Here is a 26,420-nt window from a genome sequence, read left to right as displayed (position 1 = left end):
AGCTAAAAGGTGAATAGTCGAGGGTGTTCTTTGATGCGTTTTGTTTTGTTGTCGCGGTTGTGCGTTTGTCAGAAAATGAAAAGGAAGCTGGCAGGGAGGATGAGGGTGGGTAGGAGAGCTGAACTCCTTGTCGTTCTGCTGCACCAGAGACATTTTCAATCAAAGAGGAAGAGAGACAAAGACAATTATGTCTTTCTTTTAAGCAAACAGGTACAAAGGAAAATAAAAGAAAACAAAGAGTGAACGGTTGTTCTGTTTTATAAAACATGTAGGCCTCCTGCAAATTACAGCTCAGATGACATAGTGGAACAAAGAGTGCCTCTTTAAAGACCAAAAAAGAGAGAGGGATACTGACAAATAAAAAAAGAGAAGGAGAGAGTAAGACAAACAGAGAGAGAGACAGGGAGAGAGAGAACAGAAGTCTGTAGGAGAGCTGTGGCCTACAAACACTCTCCATGTTGCAGTGTGGTATAAAAATTACTCTACCATCTGCTGAGAGTGTGTTAACAAAACCGATTAAAGTATGTCTCTGTACACACTACCCACTCTACAAAACTGATTTGGTTTGAAGCCAAATAATCACTCATGACATTTATTTCCATACAATATTTAGCTTTTTTTCTTGGGAGGGGGGTTGTCTAGTGGTGCAATGGCCCTGTGTGAGGTTGACACACGCCGCAAGTTATTGTTTTTCAAGCAATAAAAACGAACTTGCAGAGATGTTAGAGTGTGTTTTGGATTAGGACTGAATTGCATGTCTCTTCGCAACATGATATTCAGGTGAAATCAGCCGTGCGCATCACTGGATAATAATTGATTGATTGATTGATTGATTGATTGATTGATTGACATTTTTAAAGGTACAGCAATACAATGTTAAAAACGTCAAACGGAAGGCTTGTTTCCATGGTCCATTAAACGTTTAACACTCGGTTTGTTGCAGTACAACAACAACAATACAAAGTATAAAATATCTACAGTTTAAAACAATTCATGATTATAACATAAAAAGGAGGAGGGGGGCCAGGGATACAACACGTAATAGTGGTGTAAAAAAAACCCGATACTGATAGGAAGGGTGTGGGAGTTTGTGTGTGTGCGTGTGTGTCCCTCAATGGTGGTGATTGAGTCACACATCAGTGTTCCTCCTGTGCGTCTCTGCTCTGTCACCTTCTCACGTTTCAACAGAGAAAGAAATCCAGAGTATTCGTTAACTTGAGTTTTACTGTGCACTTTCTATCAAAACACAAAATAAGTGTCTACATTTTTATGTGTTGTAATGTTTACTAAAAGTTTCCTTGGCCAAAACAAGAGTGATGTAGTTACAGCATCATTGTTAAGGAAGCTGTTGCATTGATGCTTCACTGTTAGACACCAGAGCTGCCAGTATGTGTAGCCCGAATTATTCACTGAAAATTGGCAATTTACAAGCTCACAACGAGTTGCAGTGCATTGTGAGATTGTAGATCTGCTATTTTTGGCACGGGGGACACTGACAGTGTCGTAAGACAGAGATAGTTTATATTAGCTGGTTAGTGACAAACATCTCTGATCTCTCACCGTGGTGCTCTCCTAACCCCACCAATCAATTCTAATAACACACATTAATAACATGAAGTTGTTGTAAGCTAATTCTCAATTCTGCCTTTAGCACCGTGTCTGCCTTTTTAACCCGAACATTAAGTACCAAAGGACATCATGTAAAAACTAACACTGGACTGAACTCAGCACCAAATGAGACCAGAACTTGAACACATGTTGATGTTATATGAATGTTCTTTATGCTTCATATGCAGAGCAGCAGTTCTCACAGTTTTAACAATGGGGCACATTTAGGGTTGACTATATTATGATCTCAGGACTCCATATGTGAAATATTCTTCTATTCAAATTGTTGTCTGTCCACAACCCTGATAATGTAGTGTAAACATTACTCTGACCTTGACATGAATTCAGGCCATTGCCAAGCACTTGTGGCAAATTTGTGACAGAGAACGAAGTGTGTTATCAGACGCTACAGACAGACAGTGTGTGTGTGTGTGTGTGTGTGTGTGTGTGTGTGTGTGTGTGTGTGTGTGTGTGTGTGTGTGTGTGTGTGTGTGTGTGTGTGTGTGTATTGTGTATGCGTGTGTGTATTGTGTATGCGTGTGTGTCATGCAGACATGTTTTCCTGATGTGAAAGAGCTAAACGTCTGCAAACCTCCCACAGTCTGGGAGAGAGGCACAGATAGATGCACCCTACATGACCACAGGTGGGAGAGGTCTCTCACAGTAAAACCAACGCGCGCGCGCGCACGCACGCACGCACGCACGCACGCACACACACACACACACACACACACACACACACACACACACACACACACACACACACACACACACACACACACACACACACACACACACACACACACACACACACACACACACACACACACACACACACACACACACACACACACACACACACACACACAGAGCAGAGATTCGTAAGAATGTAAAGTGCATTATAAATAAAATGCAATATTATTATTATTATTACACACACACACACACTAGACACGTGCGCAGCAGTGAGGGTATATGATGAAATGGAGGGCCTTTGTTGAACATATTCTGCTTAACACTGCTGGTGTAGAATTTGAAACAACTAACCACATATGATACAAAGGAACCACAAGCTACAAACTAAAGGCTCAGATTCGCTGTTGTTTTCTAAAATGTAGCTCCTTATGATGCTGACAAAAATATGCATGTAAGACTATTGTGGGGGTCAAATCTCCACTCAATTGACCTGCATTTGAGATTCCTACCGGAGACTATGCTGGTCAACAAATTATTGGCTTAGGAATGCGACAAAAACAAAAACATCTCCATGAATTCAAGGCTTCATGGGGTGTGTAATTGATGGAAAATAAGTAATTTTTTGGGTGAACTAATTTTTTGAAAGCCCTCCAAGTCTCCAGTGATCTATCCAGTCACTAATAACTCAATTCCTTGCATCTTAAATGTTACTTACGGTAAACATCAGCATTCTAGTATAGTATTTCAATATAATGCTTATTTGCCAAGAGTTTGACTTTGTGTAACTATGAAATCATCAATCATCAGTTGAGAGGGAGGCAGTGAGTAGGAGGCAGAGAGATGTCAACTCTCACCGTAAACTCACTGAACTGTATCTTTGCTGCATGGAGTGACTAATATTGTATTTATCTTTGTTCTCTGTTTCTTTTCACGTGCTGCAACGTACAGTAGATTTCAACGCTTTTTAGCACTCTGATCTCTTATTAGTTTGAAGCACGTCCAAACAAATTAAGCATTTGTTCCTCCTTTCTAGATTTACAGTTTTCTTTATTATGTTGACTATATGATCTACCCTTGTGTCACTAGACTAAACTAATTCATTTAACCACAGGGACTGCAACTAAATCAAGATAGGCCAGACAGAGAGAGACACAGTGATAAATCTGATTTTAGTAAGATATTAGATGTGAAGTTCCATGAATATTTGAGTCTTGCAGTCTGTCTTATAAACATCTATCAGTAATCCGATTCAAGTTAAAACAACTGCCTTTTTTTTTTGGTACTGAGATTGTCTGAAAAACAAAACTGAAAAAGAGTTTGTGGGTTTCACGACAGGCCATGCCTTACTATTCAGGGAGTGAGATTGAGCTGGTATCACTGCCTGGTGACATTTGATCGCTGTGTGTGTGTGTGTGTGTGTGTGTGTGTGTGTGTGTGTGTGTGTGTGTGTGTGTGTGTGTGTGTGTGTGTGTGTGTGTGTGTGTGTGTGTGTGTGTGTGTGTGTGTGTGTGTGTGTGTGTGTGTGCCATGTGAGGAATCAAAACAAGCCCACGCGCTCATATCACCTCAAGTAAACTTTCAAAATGTAATGCCTGTATTCTGTCTCTCTCTCTCTCACTTTAACACACGCATAGACTCTAAATCCAGAATCTAGACTTATGTTGATATTGAAGTACGCACCATGGAAGAGGTGTCATCACTCAGCTCTAGTAGGCCCTATAAGTCACTGTTGTAGTAGTACTTTCTTTTTTTACTTCTTAATTCAACTCCATTGACAATGACATATTAATTAATTTTTTTAGTAATTTTGTTAGTGGAGTTTCAGCCCCAAGCAACAACTTCATACTCTGTAAATAGTTTTATATGAAACATTGCCTGCTCTTACACTATATTAACTAATTCAATTGAATAATTGTGTTCTCTCTTGTGTACTCAAATATAAAGCTATACCAAAATATAGGTGAATATGTTGGGACAATAAACACTGTACAGTATATCAAATAAAAGTACATTTTCAGAATGTCTATAAAGCTTCATTATATTTCCACTCATTCCATGACATGTCCGTTCATTCAAAACAGCAGACTAAGCATCTGTGTATGAAATTCAACTTTGCTTTGTTGCCTTAATACTACAAAGGTCAAAGGTCACTATTCTAACCTCTAAATGCCATACAACAACCACTCAACACATACTATATCAGGAAGTACATCAAAACACAGATAGGAAATTTATATTTCTTTGAACATATGAACCAAAGGTGTCATTATTTAGCCTAATCATATCTACATTAACTGAATATTGTATTTGAACAATATATTTGGTTAGTTAGGTAGGTAACTGCTCAATATCACAAACTGACACAAGCTCATCCCAGTCCAAACCACAATAACACTATTCCAAATGTGAAGCGAAAGCAAGAAAAGGTTTTTTTATACCAACTGACTCATTTAAGCTGTTATCGATGCGTTGTCACTGTCAACACTGTCTATAGGTTTGACTCATGTGAATGTGAACGTCATCCATTGGCAAGTTCTGGAAACCAGGACGCTCAAACACGTCAAAAATGTGACCTTTATGAAAGTTCACAGCACTTAACTCTGACCTTGCACTTTGTTGCACTGGATAAGAATGTCTGTTACAGTGAAAACCTACACACAGTATAGGTACCATTTTAGACTCTCACAGGGTTAAATTAACACGCAAGATTTTACTGTACAAATGCTTGAATTAATCATTTCATGACACCCTGATGGCACAGAGCGAAATCCAAGAGTGACACCCTCAAGAGTTAAACAAAAGCTGAGGATTTTAAAAGACATAAAAGGGTCTATAGAGATCCATAGAAGACCATAGAAGGGGGCCTTTTTTTTTTCTTTTAATATTTGTTTTCTGGTCAGTTCATGTTTTATTTCAATAGGAGAGTGTAGAGAGACAGGAACCGGAGGTCCGAGAGGAGGAAAGACACACAACACAGATCTCCAGCTGGAATCGAACCGGAGACGTTGCAATTATGTGGTTAACGCACTATCCGGTCACCAACCGGCGAACGCCCACACTCAGGATTTGGGTGTTAATGTGCTGACACATAACATTTGAACATCCTGGGGGGCTTGTGTTGCAAGTCATCCCTCGTGTCGTTCCGGCCTGTCTTCACTGTCCTGTCTGAATCAAGTGGAAATACCTCATCTTTTTTCATCCCTGTGAGGAAACAGAGTTTCCCATAATAATGCGATATATAAGACAGGAGATCAAAACGCAGAACAGAAGAGAGGAAGTGGTTAAAATGACTATCACATAACAGCAAGGTCTAAAATTCAATCCCCACTCCTGTTCACTTATTGTAAGTTACTTTGGGTAAGTGCATTTGCTAATTGAATGTCAAATATATAAACACATCTTTTATTCTTTTTTTTAGGGGACACAACTCATATTAAGCTTACACAGTGACAAGGACCCAAGTGTCACACACTTTAGTGGCTTAGAGTGACTGTTCCTAGCGGAGAGGTGGCCGGTCACAGGTTCAATACCTGCAGGAAGCAAGGTGTCTTTTTGCCCCTAAACTCCTACCTCCTCACTCATTGTAAATTGCTCCAGATAAGAGAGTCAATTATATGGACAAAATGGACATGTAAAATGAATGAGGGCAAAGACTCAAATTGACATCTCCTCAAAACTAGTGATCATGAAAGAACAAAACAGACAATTCTCTGAAGTGATATACAGTATGTGCGTTACTGTATGTGCAAAAACGATGAAGTGGGGCAGTGCTCTGATCGTCACAAAGTTAGAAAATTGCACATGCCTAAATGTGAAAATGAAAAACATGTCCAGTTTCAGTGCGCATGATGCAACCACTTAGAAGTTTTAGTGGCTCTGTAAATCATCCGTCATGAGAATGATCCACGAGTATCATGGCCTTTTGTAAAGATAAGTATCATATTTGTTTGGCAAATAATATCAGCAGCTGCCAGGTTAAATATGGTTTGCAAACGTGTACTGTGTGGGAGTTTATTGTGTGTGTGTGCATTTGCAGAGACATAAACATTAACTGAGTGGGTGTAAACATGTGTCAGAGAAACAGACCAACAGACAGACAGCCAGACAGCCAGACAGACAGACAGACAGACAAACAGACAGCCAGACAGATAGACAGCCAGACAAGTGTATGTTCGTGGTGTGAAGGTGCGTGCAGGCTTGAGTGGAGGAGGCTGACTGGGTGATATTCATCTCTCATTTCCATGGACTCAAATGCCTCGTCACTGGACCCATGCTCAGCTTCCTTATCCAGCCTCATCACAATAACGTACCATCAGAACTCATAAAGAGGTTATTTTCCGAGAAGGCCACCGTATGAGAAGAAGAACAAATGAAAAGCACAAGGTATACATTTCAGCACATGGATGGACACAATGTGACTGAAATGCATGCAAAAATAATAATAAATGTTCGGTCCGTATTTTAAAGGAGTAGTTCACCCCAAAAATTACTTATTCTCTATCAATTACACACCCCATGAAGCCTTGAATTCATGGAGATTTTTTTGTTTTTGTCGCATTCCTAAGCCAATAATTTGATGAGGGTCATCAGTCAGTAGCAGACTCTTTTGAGTGTCCGCCGGTAATCAAATTATTGGCTTAGGAATGCAACAAAAACAGGCTTCATGGGGTGTGTAATTGATGGAAAATACGTTATTTTTTGGGTGAACGACTCCTTTAAATACATTAAATGATACATTTCAGGCCATGACATGTTTTTTTTCCACAAAAACTGAAACAGGCTAATACCAGAAAACCCAATGGTGGGCTACTTTACTCTATAGCTTACATTGGCTACCAAAAAGAAAAATTATAATAAAAATGTGATGAAAAAATATATAGTTTTAGTTTCCTGTCATAATGTAACCTATACAGTCTGAATGTGAATCTAACAATATGAAAGATAGGCCTACAATATGAATGTTGCATCATGCTTTATTTAATAAGATAGCCTACTGGTCAACAAAACCCCATGTTTCAATACACTCTCAATATTAGGCTAGTAATATGTTTAGGCTACCTGTACTTGCAAACTGAATGCGACCACAATTGTAGGCAGGGAATTCAATTAAGCTCTCCCTGCAAGGACGTATATATAGGCCTACATGGGGGGCCTGTCTGGCCTGCACATGACCTTCATTGACACATTTACATTCCAATCACTTTGATGTTGCATTGTGGAAGAACTGTCATGTGCGTGTTTTCACACAGGCCATGAATCACTGAATGTGTTGTCACAAAGATTGCAAATTGAATTTCCCCATTGGGACAATAAGGAACTTGCTCGCCTGATTCAACCCTAATAAAACGTCAATATACGTAAAACTGTTACACAATGAGAAAATTACGGGCTATAAGGAGTCATTACAGGCTATAAGGAGTCATTACGGGCTATAAGGAGTCATTGTGTTGGTTATTAATGTGCCAAACAAGCAGATCGCTTTGATAGGCTATAGACCTATAGGCTGCTCCTACTTGTGCAATCAGACACTCGTTAGGCTATTTGGAAAAAAGGGTGTTTAGCTCCATATTTCCCAAAGGGGAAGAAGTTTTACCCGAACCATAAAATGATGATTAACGACTCCATACATGTTATTACAAAATGCAATTAGTTACATGCGTGTAGCTATAATAGGCCTCCTATACCTTTTCGTTTCTGCTCGGGGAATTTATGCGCAGGTGCAATTCCCAAGCCTTTTTTTTGTGTTGAACTCGAAGGGGTGAAATTATTCCACCATGGATAGGCTCTATAGGCTATGTTTGTCAGATAAGAAAAATATGATTTGCAGGTATGTTTTACGTTAAGAGAAACTCGCCCATATAGGTGGAATAATTTTTAGTTTCTCTCACCATTATGCCATAGGCCTACTTGTTAATTTATGAATGCCACAATGCAGACAAGACTACAATATATATTTATCAGTGACAAATATTTGCTGACCTACTGTTCATTTCATATCTGATAGCGGAGTGTATCTTAAATTAACTATTCTAATTTTAAAATGTAGGCTATATATATATCCTACAGTAGGCCTAAATAGCTCATAGGCTATAGCTTTGTATTGAAATTAACACAAAACAACGTATTAGCCTGTACTGTTTTGCAAGGTAACCCTGATTATAAAACGTGTAAAGACACCTTTAACAACATTGTGTTAAAGCTATTTTTATGTTTGCATTGTAGCCCATCTGCAGGTGTAGGGTAGGCCTATACCCAAACACAATTATGTAATTATTATCCTACAGTGTATCATAATAATGAAAAAAATAACTTCAAATAGTAGGCTATATTGTTATAGACTTCTGGGAGTATTGGGGAATAGCCTACTACATTTTATGTGGTGTGTAAGTGTATTAACGATAGACCTATTATAGCCTATAGTTCATTTAAAGTGAGGCATTTATTTTAAGTTGTGTAGCAGATACAGGTTGGAGGATGTAGGCTGTCATAATAATTCCATGATTGGTACGGCATGAAAAATCAAACACATTTTAGGCTATAGCCTATAGGCCTATATTTTACATGCTCTAAACTCACTCGACCTGTTAAACTATTCACTAAATGTAGATTTGAAACATGATTCACATGACCTCTCGACTAATAATTCCACCACACAGAAAACAAGGGAATACAAATAATGACAGCACCGCTTGTATTTCATTGTATGCTATGTTATAAACTAAACAAAGTCGATTTTTAACATTTCCACCTCATATAACCAAACGTGAGAGAGAGAAAGATAGCCTGACACATCGTTGGCGTCGCCCACACACAGTCAGTGAGTCACAAACGGACAGAGACACATTACAGATTAAAGACGTGAAACCTAAGATCTCCCAAGTTCAAAGCAAACGAAAATCAATTTTAGTCTATTTTGAAATGGTTTCCATCAAAGGGATTTGTGTTTGTTGTTTTAAGGCACCCGTGGGCCATTAGCCGTTCGTACAAATAAGCACCCTTGCCTTTCATTATGGCACACAATATATATATATATATATATATATATATATATATATATATATATATATATATATATATATATATATATATATATATATATATATATATATATATATATATATATATATATAACTGTCACGTGACAGTTTGAATTAATGCGATATTAATTTGACTACAACCATTTCTGTCGAGAAACTGTTGCATCGTTATTTTAAACGATGTAAGCGATTTAATCTGCGCATAAATGTAGCCTATTAAGAAGGCTAGTCTAATCTATTAGACATTTTTGCTATAGGCCTACCCTGTGCTCATAAAACTATTTTCTTTATGCATATATGGCCTTTATAAATATGTAATTTACCTTAATTCGTGTTTAGTGAATCAAATTAAAATCATTCTTGTTTGTGCACGTTTGTGTGTGGACGGACGGCGGTTATGCCAATTTAATATTCTTGCGTGTCAAGTTGACATTTGTGGTTGTCGGTTGACACTGTCAACCACAGATGTCTCTTTCACATCAGCCAGGAAGAGAAGGGGATGTCAGTGACATTTTGGTTATCGATTGTTTGTTTAGAAAGCGATACCATCCAGCCTACAGCAGGATGTTTGTTCATATTTAACCTCATGTGTTGGTGTTCATCAACACCTGTGTGTGTCTATACATGGACATGATGGCCTCTTAAATCCTTCTCCCACATTTTCTTTCAAAACCTGCTGTGTGGCCTATATTATGACAAATGCATGTCAAAGTCAAAGACCAATACAGACCTATGTCAAAAGAACGGGTAAAATGTTCTATTTTTTCTAATGGACAGAGACTCTGTCCATCAGAAAAATGAGAACAGAGTTTATTTCCATATTATTATAGCGCATAGATAGTGTTAACCTATTAATAATAGGCTACTTCAGATACATATGTTTTATAGGCTAGTAAAAAATATAATAGCCTAATCCCGCAGTCTAGAGTAGACTATTAAAATGACACCGGCTATAAAACTAGTTAAAAAAGAAAAATCAATATTAGGCTATTTAGGCATATAGGTTGCCTACTACTGCCAAATGAATAACATCGAGACAGATCAACTATTCAATTCCAAATAATATCGCAATAGAAGCACGAGGGTTGATATGATAATATATGTAACCTAACTCTTGTCTTTTAGTTCTGGTTATTTCCGATGATTATATAGGCCTAGGCTTCTGTCAGACAACAGACAACTCAAAGCCATCATTTCAACATATCATATGACGTGATATGATGATTCATAACCAGCTAAAACAGGCACCGTTGTAGACATATAAACGTAGGCTATTGTCACACGGCCACAGCAGGAGGTTAATAAAAAAGGCCGATTGAAAGCATAGGCTACCTTATCATTCACCTTGAAATCCCAAAGTGATATGTCAATACGTTGAAATAGGTACAGGCAGTGGTAGAAAAAGTATGTTTTACTTAAGTAAATGTATCAATACTGCAATGTAGAAATACTCTGTTTCAAGTAAAAGTCCGGAATTCAAAATTTACTTGAGTTAAAGTACAAAAGTATTGGTATCAAAATGTACTTAAAGTACCAAAAGTATTATGCAGAATGTCCCGTTTCACAAGTTTTCAAATAAATATAAAATGTATACAAATCTTTTGAAAATAGCATTGTGAGCTTGTAGATGGGCTATTTTCAAATGGCCGAAATGTATAGGGTTGAAGTGGTTAATGTATGTTTTGCAATAATAATCTAAATCTACAAAGTAACAACTAAGGTTTCCAAATAATTGTAGTGGAGTAAAAGTAGGCTACAATATTTGCCTCTGAGATGGAGTAGTGGGTAAAAATACCTCAACATTTTACTTAAGTACAGCACTTGAGTAAATGTTCTTAGTTATTTCCCACCACTAAGTAGGCCTATTTAGGAAGGCCTATAATAGATATGCCGAGAGAGAGGACGGTTCAACTTCTGATATATTTAAATCAATATATAAGCTTAGTCTGACTATTTGTTCTTATCCACAACAAGCATACACTAGGCTATTCATTGCTGTAGGAAAACTATTTAATCGTGTTTAAACATCGCGGCCGATCATAAAATCACTTCGTCAAGTTCATTTGTCCGACATGTTTTTAATAAAAAAATGAACAACACGTAGGCAAGCCTACTTTCCCCATGGCCAGCTGACATGTAGACACAGGATGGAACCTTTAAAACATATTTTCATTCAAATATTGAGCTCTATTGTGGTTTATAATAATATTACATTAATTATAAAGGTATCTATTATAAACGGAGAACGAGCCAAAGTAGTGCAAAACACATTTAAGAGTTGAGATAGCTCTCGTTTATATGGACATTTTCTGTGTGACCATGTCGCCATCTACTGGCGAGAATTGGGAAGTGCTTTTAGAAAAGTGACAAGTAAATGTATGTATGCAGTTGTTCTTGAAGGTTATCCTGCCTCCTCTCTCTCTCTGGTGTTATCTGTCTGTGTGGGTGTGTTTCACTCAAATGGCGACCTTTACTTTTACAGTGTGCAGTCAACCAAGACCCCACACTGTCAGTCATTTCACAACGTAGGCTCATGTTTCAGTTTCTTCAACAGCAACACCCACACAATGTCATCCCTGCCCTCTGCACCAAACTACTAGCAGTAGACTAATTAATGCTGAGAAAGACACTTCCTCATGTGAACAAACTTAAACAATAAACAAATTCTGCTTTTCAGAGACAGAAACAAATAAAGAGGGAGCTTATTAAAAGGTAAGTGATGTGTTTTTCTTTTGTTAAAACAAAAAGAAAATGTTAAAAAGTTACATTTCTTCTAATTGTAATTGTTGCTATAGAGTCATAGTGTTTGTTCAATAACAGGGGTCTCTCCATCTCTTTAGAAAACAGGAAATACATTTTCAAGTGCGTTGCCAATTTCATCCAATCAGATATATCCATTTATCAGCTTCAATATTGTACTGTTCCAGTTCCAATTTTGTCAGCTCACCTCTTTGTGTCATCACTTCCGATTTCACTTATCATGAATCCTTTATGAGCTCTCTCTCCTGATTAGATAACATTGGTATCAATGTATTTTCTGTTTACTAAACACAGATACAGGGAGACCCCTGTTACTGAACAAACACTCTATATAGCAATGATTTCTATCAGAATATAGAGCTATTTAACACTTATTTTAACAAAACATATCACTTACTGCACCTTTAATGTTGAATGAGACACATACAGTGGATGGGGTGAAATGAAAGAGAGATAAATAGATGGATATAGTGTCAGACTGGTGACAGCAATGACTGATGAGCAGTACAGTGGCCAAGGAATTACGGTAACCCAGAAAGTCTCAGGTTCAACCACTCATGAACCTGAATGTACACCTTACAAAAGTGTCATTGGAAAGACATACAGTACACACTGTGCATGATAATACGGCAATGCCTGCACACAAAAAAGACAGGAAACTCAGGGCAGAGAGAGAGAAGAGACAAGACAGGGGTCGGATTTGAACCTGGGTCCTTGTGCTCACAAGGATCATATGGCTTGTGCACTGTCTGAGCCAGGTTCTTGTTTCTTCTTTAATAACAGGTATACTGTCGTAATATTTGTGTTCTTAGACATAAAGAATTTAGCTCAAGCTGTAATTCACAAGGTGTTTCAGGACATATACTGTACAAACAAACACACAGGTATGAAATTACACACACACACACACACACACACACACACACACACACACACACACACACACACACACACACACACACACACACACACACACACACACTTTTTTCTTCTTTCTTTTATCACTGACAGTTCAGGTTGACATTTCTCACATATGACATAAAACTACTCAGTATTACCCATACATGCGTGCAGGTACACACACAGTCTAACAGTTACAGAGCAGATGCTTGAAAAAAAGCATTGCAATGGTTAATAACCACATCACCACAGAGTGAGAAGGCCTTTTGATGCCCTTACAGTGTCATGGTTTCACATCCAGATAGATTCAAACCAGTACTAGGCCTACCATTACACAGATACCATTCTTGACTTTCAGGTCTCAAGATGAGCCCAGGTGAAATTGCACCTCGAATTTAGTCCTGTAGTTGTGTGGGCGTCCTCATCTGAAATCACACATACCTAACCCTGGGAACTGTAGTCCCATAAGTTATAGAAGACTACAATTGCAAACTGCTAGAATCCCTTAAAACAGTAGAATCCTCAGTGTCGACTTAACTCTGTAGGTGTAAATGAAACCAAACCACTTGTACACCATCAGAATTAACCACTTGAACCCCGGTATCCCCACTCTGGGGGGGGAACATTCGCCAAAAATATCAGATCTACAATAGGGGTGGGACGATATGGGTATCTCACCATACGATATCTGTGGCGATATTAGGCCCTCGATAACAATAATATCACGATATTCGATATATTGCGATATCACAATATATTGCATGAAATTTCACCAACGATATATCACGATAGTCCTTGTATTCAATTCATAAACACATAAAATAGCACCAAACAGTTCATAATCATCATCACACAAATACAGAGTCGGAAAAAAACGTATCACATAAAAAAAATATCAATATTTTTCGGCAGTGTATCGATTATTTATCGCGGTATATCGCAATATCGATATATCGTCCCACCCCTAATCTACAAGCTCACTTGTGAGCTTTGTAGAGTGTGAGCTTTGTAGAGTGAAGAAAGACCTTGCAACTCAGTTCTGTTTGACTAATTATAGAGGTTTTAAGTGGTTAAATGAACACCCAGGGTTTTGTAGTGCATCTGCTCTACAAACATAAAAGTAAATGACCTGATGAATCAGATGAAATATATGATTCCGTATGGATCTCTCCTTTTACATCTACTTTCATCATGAAGTACACGAAGAGGAGAGTGCCTTTCAGCCCACAACTAAGTTGTGAATTTTACAAAGAAAGACACAGCTTTGTATCGGGAATGCGATTAGTACAGACAACTTCATTTCACAATACTTTCTCACTTCTGCTACGTGCCTTTATCTGCGGAAAGTACACCTTAAAAAAACACAGTAGCATATGCTAAAAGCTTCAAGAACCTTGTTGCAATTCTGTACGTAAAAGTACAGTGCACATATTATCAGTAGAAAGGGCCGTTCACACTAAGCACTATAACTATGATGATATAACTATATTGTTTACCATTGTCCTTGTTATAGTTGTGATGAGAACTCTGCTATCCACTTCAGTTAAAACTATTTTAATTTTTATAGTTATCGTTGTAGTTATAGTGCTTGGTGTGAACACGGAAATGGACCCCTATGGGTACATTTGGTTACATTTTGTACACTCTCAGAGTTTTAGATGGACAAATTAGCAATGGGGATTTTACTGTCTAGTCTCTTTTGACCATGTTAATGTCAATTTGTCTCCAGGCTTCATAATTGCTCTTTGGTGGACTTCAACGATTTCGACAAATCCTGTCATAACTAGGTCCTCTGGAATTGACTGTGTTCACCTCATCCCTTTCAGCTGTCCCACAGTCTAATGCTTAATGTCCAATGCGGACAATGCGAAAATAGCAGATCTACAAGCTCACATCTACAAGCTAGTAGAGCTTGGCTATTTTCGGCATGAGACTCGGTCAAACAACAAGGTATAAATCAGGTTTAAGGACTAATGTCCTTCATATTGTTCTGACTGTTGACAGCCTACAATGTTTCTAAGACTATTTCTGGTCCATGTGATAAGACAATAAAGTATTCTGGATGTGAGTCCATAATGAATGAACTTGGTTCAACTGGTGAAATTGCTTTAATACTGAAGATTCACTGCAAAAAACAAGTGACTCTCTTATATTTAAATGAACGCTCATGATTTTGCAATGGGGAGAGGTAAGTTTATGAAATACTTATATGCCTAATGGGCTATTAGCGGTGTGCTTGGTCTCTTGGTTAATCTGACAACTGTACCATGATAGCAGATGCTACTTTACTTTGACCCCAGTGACTTTCAAATCGTTGCTATTGGGTGGAAACCTTGTATGTCCAAAACCGTTCCTTTTTATTATTGTTTTAATAACATTAGAAAATTGTGAAAATAGCCGATCCACAAGCTCACAATGCATCGCATCGCGTTGTGAGCTTGAGGATCTGTTATTTTCACAATTTTTGTGCAACACTCTTGTATGATTTTGTAGGGAATTTATTTACAAAAAAACATAAAGTTGAAATATGGAGATACAAGGTTTCTGCAACAAAATGCATCTTTTGAGCCCTCTACCAACTGCAGGCTTCTGCAGAGGCCTTCAGCTGAGAGAAACAAACAAAAGAGATACTGTACAATAGGCTACATCACAGCCAGTGAATTGATAAAGAGACCGGGGGCGGGAGCCCACATGACGTTTGTTCTACCCGGCAACAGAACGCTGAGTCATCTCAGTCGTAACCCTCCCCCGCCTGCCTGCCTACCCACGCTGCACTGCTGCTGGTGCATCTCTCCCTTGGCGGTGGGGATGTGTGCGATACCAAAACTAACTGCATCACTTCATTGATGCCCACAGTAGATAGATACACAACAACAACACACCTTTACTGGAAGTGGAGGGCTGCTTTAAAAGAACAGACAGGGCTGCAGTGTGTGCGTGTGCGTGTGTGTGTGTGTGTGTTGTCACATACGTTTTAATCCAGTGTTCAACTCAGTTGAGTAATTACCAGCATAATTTGGTTTCTTGTGAACATCAGTTCATTTTATATTTATATTGCCAATAATTACGTACACCAGACTACTAAACTATTTCAGTCCAAGCCTCAAATTCTTTATAGAGCACTGACTCATTAGTTCTCTATAGGGACATGTCAGAAAGAGTCCTGCAACCTCTCTGTGGTCCTCACCCCTACAGTAGTTTAGACATCATCTCCATTATTTCATAGGAAACTATGCTGTGCTATGATTCAAAGCCTTTAGGTAACCAAGCAAATGAACCAAACAATGTCTGTTATTTACAGCAACAGCATAGGGGATAGATTGGAGGAAGCTGGTTTTGGGACAATTCAATACTACCAAACACTTCACTTCACACCTGCTTCCCAAGGGCCCATATGACTGTAGTTGTCAAGGGAGGGGATGGCTTAAATTGTTCTCTCTCTCTCTCTCTTTTCTTTGTTAAGAAGAAATACCGTCTTAAGAATTAGAAAGATGATAAATTAAAAAAAATCTCAAAAGTAAAGTCCAGCGGCTAAGTTAAGTTTAAGGCTTAGTTTTAGGGTTAAAATAGGGATAACGCAAAGGTTAGAGAAAGGCAAATAGGGGTCTGAGTTAAACGTTATGTTCTGTGGGTCTGTGCATACTCAGTGGAAATCAGCTAAAACATTCTCACAAGGTTAGAATGTATGTGAGCATGAGACCAGTAGATGTTGATCTCTCTCTCTCTCTCTCTCTCTCTCTCTCTCTCTCTCTCTCTCTCTCTCTCTCTCTCTCACGAGAAACTAGGAGCACTATAGGAAACTGGGAAAATGTCTACTACAGTGTGATCTTTTTTAGTTTACCTTTATTAACACAGAAATGGGTTTTAATGAATGAGCGTATGGTACGCTTTTTCAACGAAAGCCATAATATCAACACAAGATACAACAGCATGACACCATTCAAAGACTGCGTAGGCGCGGCCAGTACATCATACCATGACTAACCTGCGGGTAGCTGTGCAGAGAGCCGATTATAGATGGTATTATTGGCTACAACATGGCCAAATCTGTCCAACAATCAATCACAAACACCTATGACCAAATGACACCTGCATGCTCATCGTGTGTTAAAATGTGTGTGTGTATGTGTACAGTATGTGTGTGTGTGTGTGTGTGTGTGTGTGTGTGTGTGTGTGTGTGTGTGTGTGTGTGTGTGTGTGTGTGTGTGTGTGTGTGTGTGTGTGTGGTTGTGTGTGTGTGTGTGTGTGTGTGTGTGTGTGTGTGTGTGTGTGTGTGTGTGTGTGTGTGTGTGTGTGTGTGTGTGTGTGTGTGTGTGAGATTACAAACTGCTTTCGGAATGTTGAAAACTCACTCCGGAATGTAAGCATCCACATCAAACACCGTACTTGTTACTAATCCTGATCATACTTGACTCTCATCATGACCTCATAATCACAATGCTCTATATAAAATAGAAATAGAACTACTACGATATTGAAAAACAGAAATTAATACCGTTTCAAAAACAGAAATTAATACTGTTTCAAAAATCTCCAATTCACTCACGTTTTATTTGTGCATCCTTATGCTGCTGCCCCAACTCCGTCACCTTCTTTAAGCTTACGTTAACTTAACATAATCAAAGCTACAGTAGGAAGAGTGACTCGACACAAAGCTTATCAAGTACTGCTGGCCATCTGAAACATTGTACTGTCAACATAGTTAACACACCCAATGTCCAGACCCCTACCAAACCTGAGATGACACCCCCACCTCCCCATTAAGTGAGTTGTCTTCACTCACCTGCTGGTCAAGGCTTGTCGTCCTCCTCTTCACTTCATCATGTCTTTACTGAATACTGAGAGAGAGAGAAAGAAAGAGAGGCAGAGACAGAGAGAGATAGAGAGAGGAAAATAAGAGAAGAGAAACGGAATGTTTTAATCACGTTGAAGGAAGCCAGTTATCTTCCCACACACATAGCTGAGTGTTCTAGTCACACACACACATACACACACACACACACACACACACACACACACACACACACACACACACACACACACACACACACACACACACACACACACACACACACACACACACACACACACACACACACACACACACACACACACACACACACACACACACACACACACACACACACACAACCTCCAGGGGGTCGATATGAATCAGGAGGATCAGGATTCAGGTGGCAGAACAGAAAAAGGGATGAAAAGAATGAGGGAGAGAAAAATAAATGAGAAGACGGAGAGAGCAGGAGAGAAAGGACAGATCAAAGAGAAACCAAAGAAAGCTCACGGAGAGAGAGAGAGAGGTTGAGAACATAGAGAGGGGAAAACACATCTGCTCTATCAGTCATGCCTTGGCTGAGTCATCTGTAGTCACCACTTCCTGCTTTGTGCCAGAGCTCTTTGCTGATGACTGGTCATCCCACGCACGCGCACGCACACACGCACACGCGCGCACACACACACACACCAACATAGATCTCATCATCTCCCCCCCTCTCTCTCTCTCTCTCTCTCCCTCTCTACGGCTATGGGAAAGCTTTCCTGAGAAGTTGACCAATAGATGCTGACCTCTCTCTCTCTGTGTCATGAGAAAATAGCAGCTCCAGTCTGAAAATAACCTTCTCTTCTACCATGTTTTTTTTCTTTTTCTTTCAATTCTCCAGGGAGGTTCCTTAAATAGTTCCTCTGTAAATGCCTTCACACCCAGCAGCAGCCCGGTAAAACCTGTCCTCTACTACTGGTTATTATTATGCATGAGAATTTGGGAGTTCAGTTATTTGCTCGACTGGAACCTCAGCAGTACAAATATGAATGTTTCAGTTTCTCGGGGATTTGAACCATATTGAGGTAGTGAACTTGGGCATGGATGCTCTGGTGATGTCAACACTAACAGAGATACATTTCGTTGCTGTCCGGCAGGAACCAGCTAACTCAATTTTTCCGCTTTTGCATTTTTTTTCCCATAAATCAGTGCTATTGAACACCCTTTATGTCTGTGTGTTGGTAAAAACAATATTGAACCAATGAAAAGTATTAAAAAGTGCTTCTGACAAAACCAGCTAACTCTATTGGATCTTCAAACTTTCTGCTAAACCAGCTAACTCCAGCAAAGGGGGTGGAGTTAGCTGGTTTTGCTGACTCTAGGCTCCACCCCCTTTTGACCTCCAACCTTATTGTGAGCTTGGAGGTCCATTTAGCTGTTCTTATCAATGATGAAAAAATCACACCCAGTGTGAAGTGGGCGGTGTGGTCACAGTGGTCATCACAGTGATGGAAGTTCACTTAAAGAAAAGTAATATTGTGGACCAACCATTGTACACCCCTAACTTAAAAAAAAACATAAATGTGTTTTTTTTAAGTGCATAGTCCTATTTATAGGGCTATGCACATGTGTCATGTTTCACTAGCCAATCACAGTCCTGAATAGACTGTGATTGGCCAATCACGGTGCAGGGTTAGGGGGGTACACTGGTGGCCAATCACAGCGCAGGGTTGGGGGGGTGCAATTTCCGAAACTCACATATAGGGGCGGTTTCACCGCCCAAAAAAACCCTCCTAACTCCATTTTAGTTTAGTTTTTTTCATTTCCTGAAAAATGTACATTTTGGAGTTAGCTGGTTCCTGCCGGACAGCAGAGATATTGATTTTAGTGCACTAAAATCTTTTGAAAATGTCACATGTACTCCAAAACATTCTACCATGAAAAACTGTTTCACACACTCACACACACACACACACAAGCACACACACACAAGCACACACGCACGCGCGCGCACACACACACAAATGATTTTGACTTCACTGTGTGTCTCATACTGCACACAGCCATCACATTGTTTAAGTTGTCCAAAATGTGTCAAGGTTCTTCACTGTATAGTACAATGACCTTCTTTCTTACTACAAAAACAATACAATAGCAATCACAACTAAAAGCGTACATATTTGAGCAGCAATTTACCATTGTCTTAAGTCATCTGGGAAACCTCCTATGATGAATGGTGTGGGCGTTATGCATGTGTTCATCAATAATTGACCTCCTTGACCTTGACCTTTGACCACCAAATTGCACCATATGTCAAATATAGAGTTAGAGAGCTAACATAAGATGTTTCATGGCCATGGGTTGACATTTTAAGATAATACAGTGTATTGAGAAAGAGTACCATACATACCCATACACAGATACATTACTCAATTAATGGAGATAAGAATGTAATAGAATTAAAGTGTGTGTGCTGACTGTGCTCTGGTCTTTATTGGCCTGTGGATAGAGAGGCTGTCTCTGATTCTTGTGGTATGCGAACTTATTGCTCTGTATTAAATTTGCTTTGCAGGTCAGACTCAGACATGAAACCCAAACACAAGCTCACAGAAGCCAAAGTAGACATGTGCGTAAATACATTTGTACAGTATATTTACATATACAAATATATTGACGCACATGTACATTTTCTGCACAATGTAGAAAACAACCACGGAACTAGAGAGATGCGAGGACAATAAGTTACATTTGATTAGGTTTACATCATGTGAGAGAAATAAGCAGAAAATCTGTTATTAACTGTAATGAATAAACCATTATAGTGTAGCTATGGTGAATATATGGTACTATTATTTATTACACTGTAAATACTGTTATACTGCAGTTATAGTATAATTATTAGTAGTAGTAGTAGTAGTAGTAGTAGTAGTAGTAGTAGTAGTAGTATACTACTACTACTTTTACTACTACTACTACTACTACTACTACTACTACTACTACTATAGTAGTAGTAGTAGTAGTAGTAGTAGTAGTAGTAGTAGTAGTATTCATATTATTATATTGTAACTACTGTATATTATTCTGTAGTTGTGAATATACTGTACATTTATAATATATATTTCTGTATTGAATATACTATTATACTATAAATATATAATATTATAGTTATCATATCTGTAGTATTGAGTGCAGATTGTTTGTACTGAATCACAGTAGCTCTGAAAGCACTATTGCAGTAATACTGATTTGATGCACACAGCAATTCATTGCCGTAGTACTACTAAAATCAGTACTATGGCAATGTATTACTGATATACTGAACGAGTGATTGCTGTTATTGTACTGAAACTGCTGTTACTGCAGTACTGAATTGTTGTAGGGCTGAAACTTCTACTACTGTATTACTGAATTGTTGCAGTACTATGTTCTCATGCTTTTGTTAGTTACGGTAGTTTTTTCTTGACCACAATGTTCAAAGTTAAATTTAGATACCATGTTATTTAGGCAGATGCTAGGTTCATTGTTTACCTGGTATCCAATAGTTTCAATGTACTGTACAGGTTATTATTTTGATAGTGTATAATTTTAGACTGATGCTATAGGTTCTTGGTTTACCTGAGATCCTAGTTTACTGAGGCACTACATGTGTTTACCTTGCTTATTGTAAGTCGCTCTGGATAAGAGTGTCTGCTAAATGCCTAAATTGTCAATTGTAAACTACTACTAACTGTAGTACTGAATTGTTGTAGTACTGAATCTACTAGTACTGCAATAGAAGAGGCCTGTCCAGCTCTGTATCCAGTGAGAGGAAACCATGTGAACCCAGATGATTCCATAAATATACACTTCCTCTGCCGCTGTTCCCACGCTGGTCAGAGCGCAAACAGCACATGCACGCGCACGCCCACCCGCACGCCCACCCGCATGCACGCCCACACACACACACACACACACACACACACACACACACACACACACACACACACACACACACACACACACACACACACACACACACACACACACACACACACACACACACACACAAATATACTGTACAACATGTGAACACACGAACATCCATCCATCAACACATGCAAAAATAAGTGTCAAGATACTGAAGATGTGTAATGCATGTATGCACACACAAACGTCCAGTCTTGTTTTCTCATTGTGTCATTCCTGTCTGCTGCATGTGCGTGCACGCACACACACACACACACACACACACACACACACACACACACAATGGTACTTCAGCTCGCTTGATTTAATTAGAATCACTGTACTGCACTGTACTGTACAATGATGTATGTGACAAGATGTAATACCCTGCCCTAGTTCTACTGCTGCACTCAAGACCACATACAGTACAGTACTGGAGCAGAGAGCATTCAGTCTGTGAATGACATCAGACATGTAGCCATGTGATCAAAGGAACTGAATGTTCCTTTGACCCCGGCCATGGCTACATTGGTGAGGGACCCACCAGGTTTAGAGGTTTGAACAGAAGGCATCAACTCTATTTACAGTACACTTTGGGACGAGACAGAATTTATTTGCTTGCATTAACACTCTGGAGAGATGGACAGAGACAAGGGGAAAAGGGAGAGAAAGAGAAATTGTCAAGAGAAAGAGGAAGAAAGAGCACGAGTGTGAGAAACAATCTAATAAATTGTGTGTGGGCACGCACGCCTGCCCAAATACAGCTGCATATATTTCTGCGTGAAGGTGTTGCTTCTACTGCCATTTGGGGTGTGAGAGTGAATGAGTGAGTGAGAAAGCAAAGAGAAAGAAGAGACAGAGACAGAAAGAAAGATTAAAAGAAGTGAGAACAATGCAGAATGACAAAATGAGAAACCAAGAAATCGATGCTGAGAAATGCTGGCTCAGCTTTGGTATCGGCGTAGGAGGAGGCTGACGTGGGTGAGGGGTGTGGTCTACAGATGAATCAGTGGGAACCACCACACCTGATATCAGAATAGAATGAATAACACATCTACCGTCAAGTCATCCTGTGGGAATTAAACTCATAAACCCCCATGTTACTACTCTCATCTACAAACCAGTGATTCAAGTACAATCACTAACCTGCTGTTATGATGTAAAGGCAAATTTAAAGTAAAGTCAATAAAGTAGTAGTAGCTAACTCATCTCGTCAGTTAGCAAAACACGGATGCTGTTTATGAACTCTACATAATAATGTTTGAGGGGCAACAGGATATACAGTAGTAAGAGACATGTTATGCAACTGAAAGGGGCACAGATGTGGTTTCCACAGTGGCGTCAGTTTCTTTTCCAACTCTTTCTCTTGACTAATATGTGGGGGTCAATCAAAATGGTTAGGGTTCATCCTCCGGGCAGCATGAATGCGCTCAGTAAGTTTCATGGCAATCCGCCCATTCGATTTGGACACAAGCGTGTGTGTGTAAGTGTGCATTTTGACCAAAGGGTGGCGCTAGAGGAAAGGCCATGGGTTTTGCACAGCAAAGGAACAACTGCACTTCAAAGGGACACTTCATTCAAAATACATCTGGATTCCATCGCTTTTGGAAAGAAATCCCCTTTAAAGTGGTATTTTGATTTAGCAGACCTTTCTATTTGTTACAATCTCCTCCTGTTGAGTCCTGTGACTCAGTATTATTGGCTGTAGGTGCCCATAGTGATGAAATCATTTCCACTTTTTAAAGCCTTCGAAACCACGTCATTGATGACGTAAATCTGCCTGTCTGCAATTATCAATAACATGCTTCCACTGAGACCTCTTTCACAGAGTCCCTTTTATGTCTAGTTGAGTTTAAATGCACAGCTATAGAAGACACAGTAAACATAATAAAATAACAGAAAGCAGTGAAATAGAAAAATGAGGCGACATGTGCAGGTGAAGTGCAAACAAACCCGAGGGCATTTATCATTCTCTGATGTTATCTGCAAGCAAGATACTGAGCTATTAAATTAACGCTCAGGATTTGACAGTGTTAACGGCCGCCCTCCAACACCCCACTCTCATCACCATCCTCTCCCTCTCTGTCACTCCCTCCCTCTACCTCTCAACACTCCTTCTCTCACCCTCTTCTATCATCACTCCATCACTGGCCGTTACCTCACCCCTCACTCCTTCCCTCCTCTACACACCCCCAGGGATTCCTAACCTGTGGACCGGGGCCAAAAGGTGGGCCGTGAGGATATTGCAAGTGGGCCCTCAAATAAATGGCAAAACACTAAGATTTTAATTGCAATATAACAATGGCCTAGCGGTTTAAGGCGCATACCACATATAGGCTCTAATGCAGCCTGACAGCGAGTTGCAGGTTCAACTCCCGTGCCCAACGACCTTCGCTGTGTGTCACTACCCGTCTGTCTGTCTCTCCCTGTCTCACTCTACTGTATACTAGTATCAATAAAGGCAGAAAAGCCTAAAAAAAAACATTAACATTGTGATACCTATTATGTTAGTTCCAATGATCCAAGCCGGAACACAATCGATTGACTGATCATTAAAATAAACATGCTCTGAAAATAAATCCCATGTGTTCTCCACCTCCACAATTTGCTCCCCCCTCTCCTCATTGACTCCCTGCACCCCCACCGTACTCCGTCACCCACTCTCTCTTCCATCCCTTCTTTCCTCCATGACACCCATGCCTCCAATCTCCCAGGCCCCCCCATCTGGAGTCTTGGCCACTGTCCGTCTCTCGGGGGGGCAGGGGGTCTGGTGTCTAAGCAGTGAGTCACGGTGACCAGAGGAACTGACTCAGACCTCTCGTTAGCCACAACACCATTAGTTGCAGGTCGCAGACAGCACCGCTATTGTGTTTCTGATTACCCTGCTGGGGTAGACGCTCATGCTGGGGGCAAGACGAGGCAAGCACTTTTTTTTCTCCCTCAGAGAACGGTAGACAGAGAGGTGATCCTGTATGTATGTGTACAGTATGTGTATGTGTGTGTGTGTATCCCTGTCTTTTATGATTTATGAACGCCTGGGGGAGTAAGTGTCTGTGTTTTCTTTATTTTTTGTAAAGATCATTTTTGTATAATTGAGTGCACTCAGTGCAGACTGCAGAGAGAGAATTAAGAGAGACATGCAATACATGACAGGAGTTTTGTCCTTGCTACTTACAAGGAGCCATTGAAGCCAGATTTATACTTTGTTGTACGACGTGTTGCATACCGAAAAGACAATATAGCAGCTTGATACACAAGCATTGAGCTTGTAGATCTGCTACTTTCCACGTGCAACACCATTGTACGAGGGAGCATAAATTAATCATGCAGGTTTTTTTGTGCATTACTTTGTGGCAGATCGCTCTATGAGTTGTGACTTGTGAGGTAATGTGTGTGAGTGTGAGTGTGAGTGTGAGTGTGAGTGTGAGTGTGTGTGTGTGTGTGTGTGTGTGTGTGTGTGTGTGTGTGTGTGTGTGTGTGTGTGTGTGTGTGTGTGTGTGTCTCCTCTGATTCATGTATGACCACCAGAGTTGATGCGTTGCAGGTGGGCCTCTGTGTCCATTCAGTCGTCAGTTTTGCGGAGGAGTCAGTCAGACTTGAATCCAAGACCTCACACGGTGCTTTCCCACCATTTCTCTTAACCACAAAGTTAAATGCTGAGTGCTAATTTATCTCTGTGCATCATTTGTCATTTTTCTCAGCCTAGATACAATCAAATAATTAAAATTGTCAAAGCAAGTTGCATTGCATCATTGACAGGGAGCAACAGAAGCTTAAATTTAGGTCAGGTCAATCAATATTCATGTGACAGGCACTGGATTTCTATCAATGTACACAGTCAAACCTCTCTCATATACTCAGTCAGAGAAAGAGGCATATGTTTACAGTATTTATTTATATAGACAGACAGACAGACAGACAGTGACACACACGTCAAATTAGCCAAATTCAATTCACACTCACAGCTGTGTCCATGTCTTCAGAGTTAATAGTCTACTGTGTGAACTAAATCCTCACTCTTTCCCACTGCAATCTTCCTTGGTCTCTCACATACGCCAATCAATATGGCCAGCTGACACCCAGCAACCAGTCAATACCTCAACCCTCCCCAGGAGGTGTGGTTTCAGAGAAAGTGACAGCGGATTATTGGAAAATTCTTCTGCTGTTGAGTACTTGCTTGAGGGTAGAAACACAAGGAATACAATATATAGGCCTACCGATACTGTGAATACTCAACATTGTCTTTTCAACATCCTGTGTGTTTTATATCTTCTGTTATAGTTATAGACTATTATATTTTACTGGTTTAAAAAAAATCTATATTAATTTCATGTAGCTGAAATGATCCAATTTACTTTTAGGAATTAATATGGCTTTGTTCATCTTGGACTGGTTATTGGTTATTGGTTGGGGAAATGGTGCCTTCTTGTGGTGTATATGTTGAAGTGCACCCACTCCATCATCTGCCTGTTCTTTATACAAGACTTCTTGTATTATGTTGAGACATATTAGTGGATACTGGGTATTACACTTGAAATTCACACTACAATTACTGACATGACATAAGTTACTCAATAACATTAAATCAAAATAATTTAAATCATGGCATCATGTTAAAGGTAAGAGGGCCAGAGGGTTGTTAGGTTGGATCCCTGTGCTGGTGGGTAAATTAAATGATTAAGCCTCTCCAACAGACC

The 26,420-nt window shown here is 39.6% G+C and overlaps 1 long non-coding RNA gene across 1 annotated transcript in view; it reads right to left on the bottom strand.

The window, feature by feature from the left end:
• The window catches only part of LOC308099944, an 85,789-nt gene extending 67,949 nt beyond the window's left edge, over nucleotides 1–17,840 (bottom strand). The window contains exon 1 of the long non-coding RNA XR_013934401.1: nucleotides 17,785–17,840. This is a non-coding gene — a long non-coding RNA (uncharacterized lncRNA). The remainder of the gene's footprint in view (nucleotides 1–17,784) is intronic.
• Nucleotides 17,841–26,420: the final 8,580 nt, after the last annotated feature.

The sequence above is a fragment of the Gymnoscopelus braueri genome (assembly GCF_963280865.1).
Source record: "Gymnoscopelus braueri genome assembly, chromosome: 14".
NCBI classification, from domain to species: domain Eukaryota; kingdom Metazoa; phylum Chordata; class Actinopteri; order Myctophiformes; family Myctophidae; genus Gymnoscopelus; species Gymnoscopelus braueri.
The sequence above is the reverse complement of the archived record's forward strand: the minus strand, read 5'-3'. Positions and strand labels throughout refer to the sequence as shown.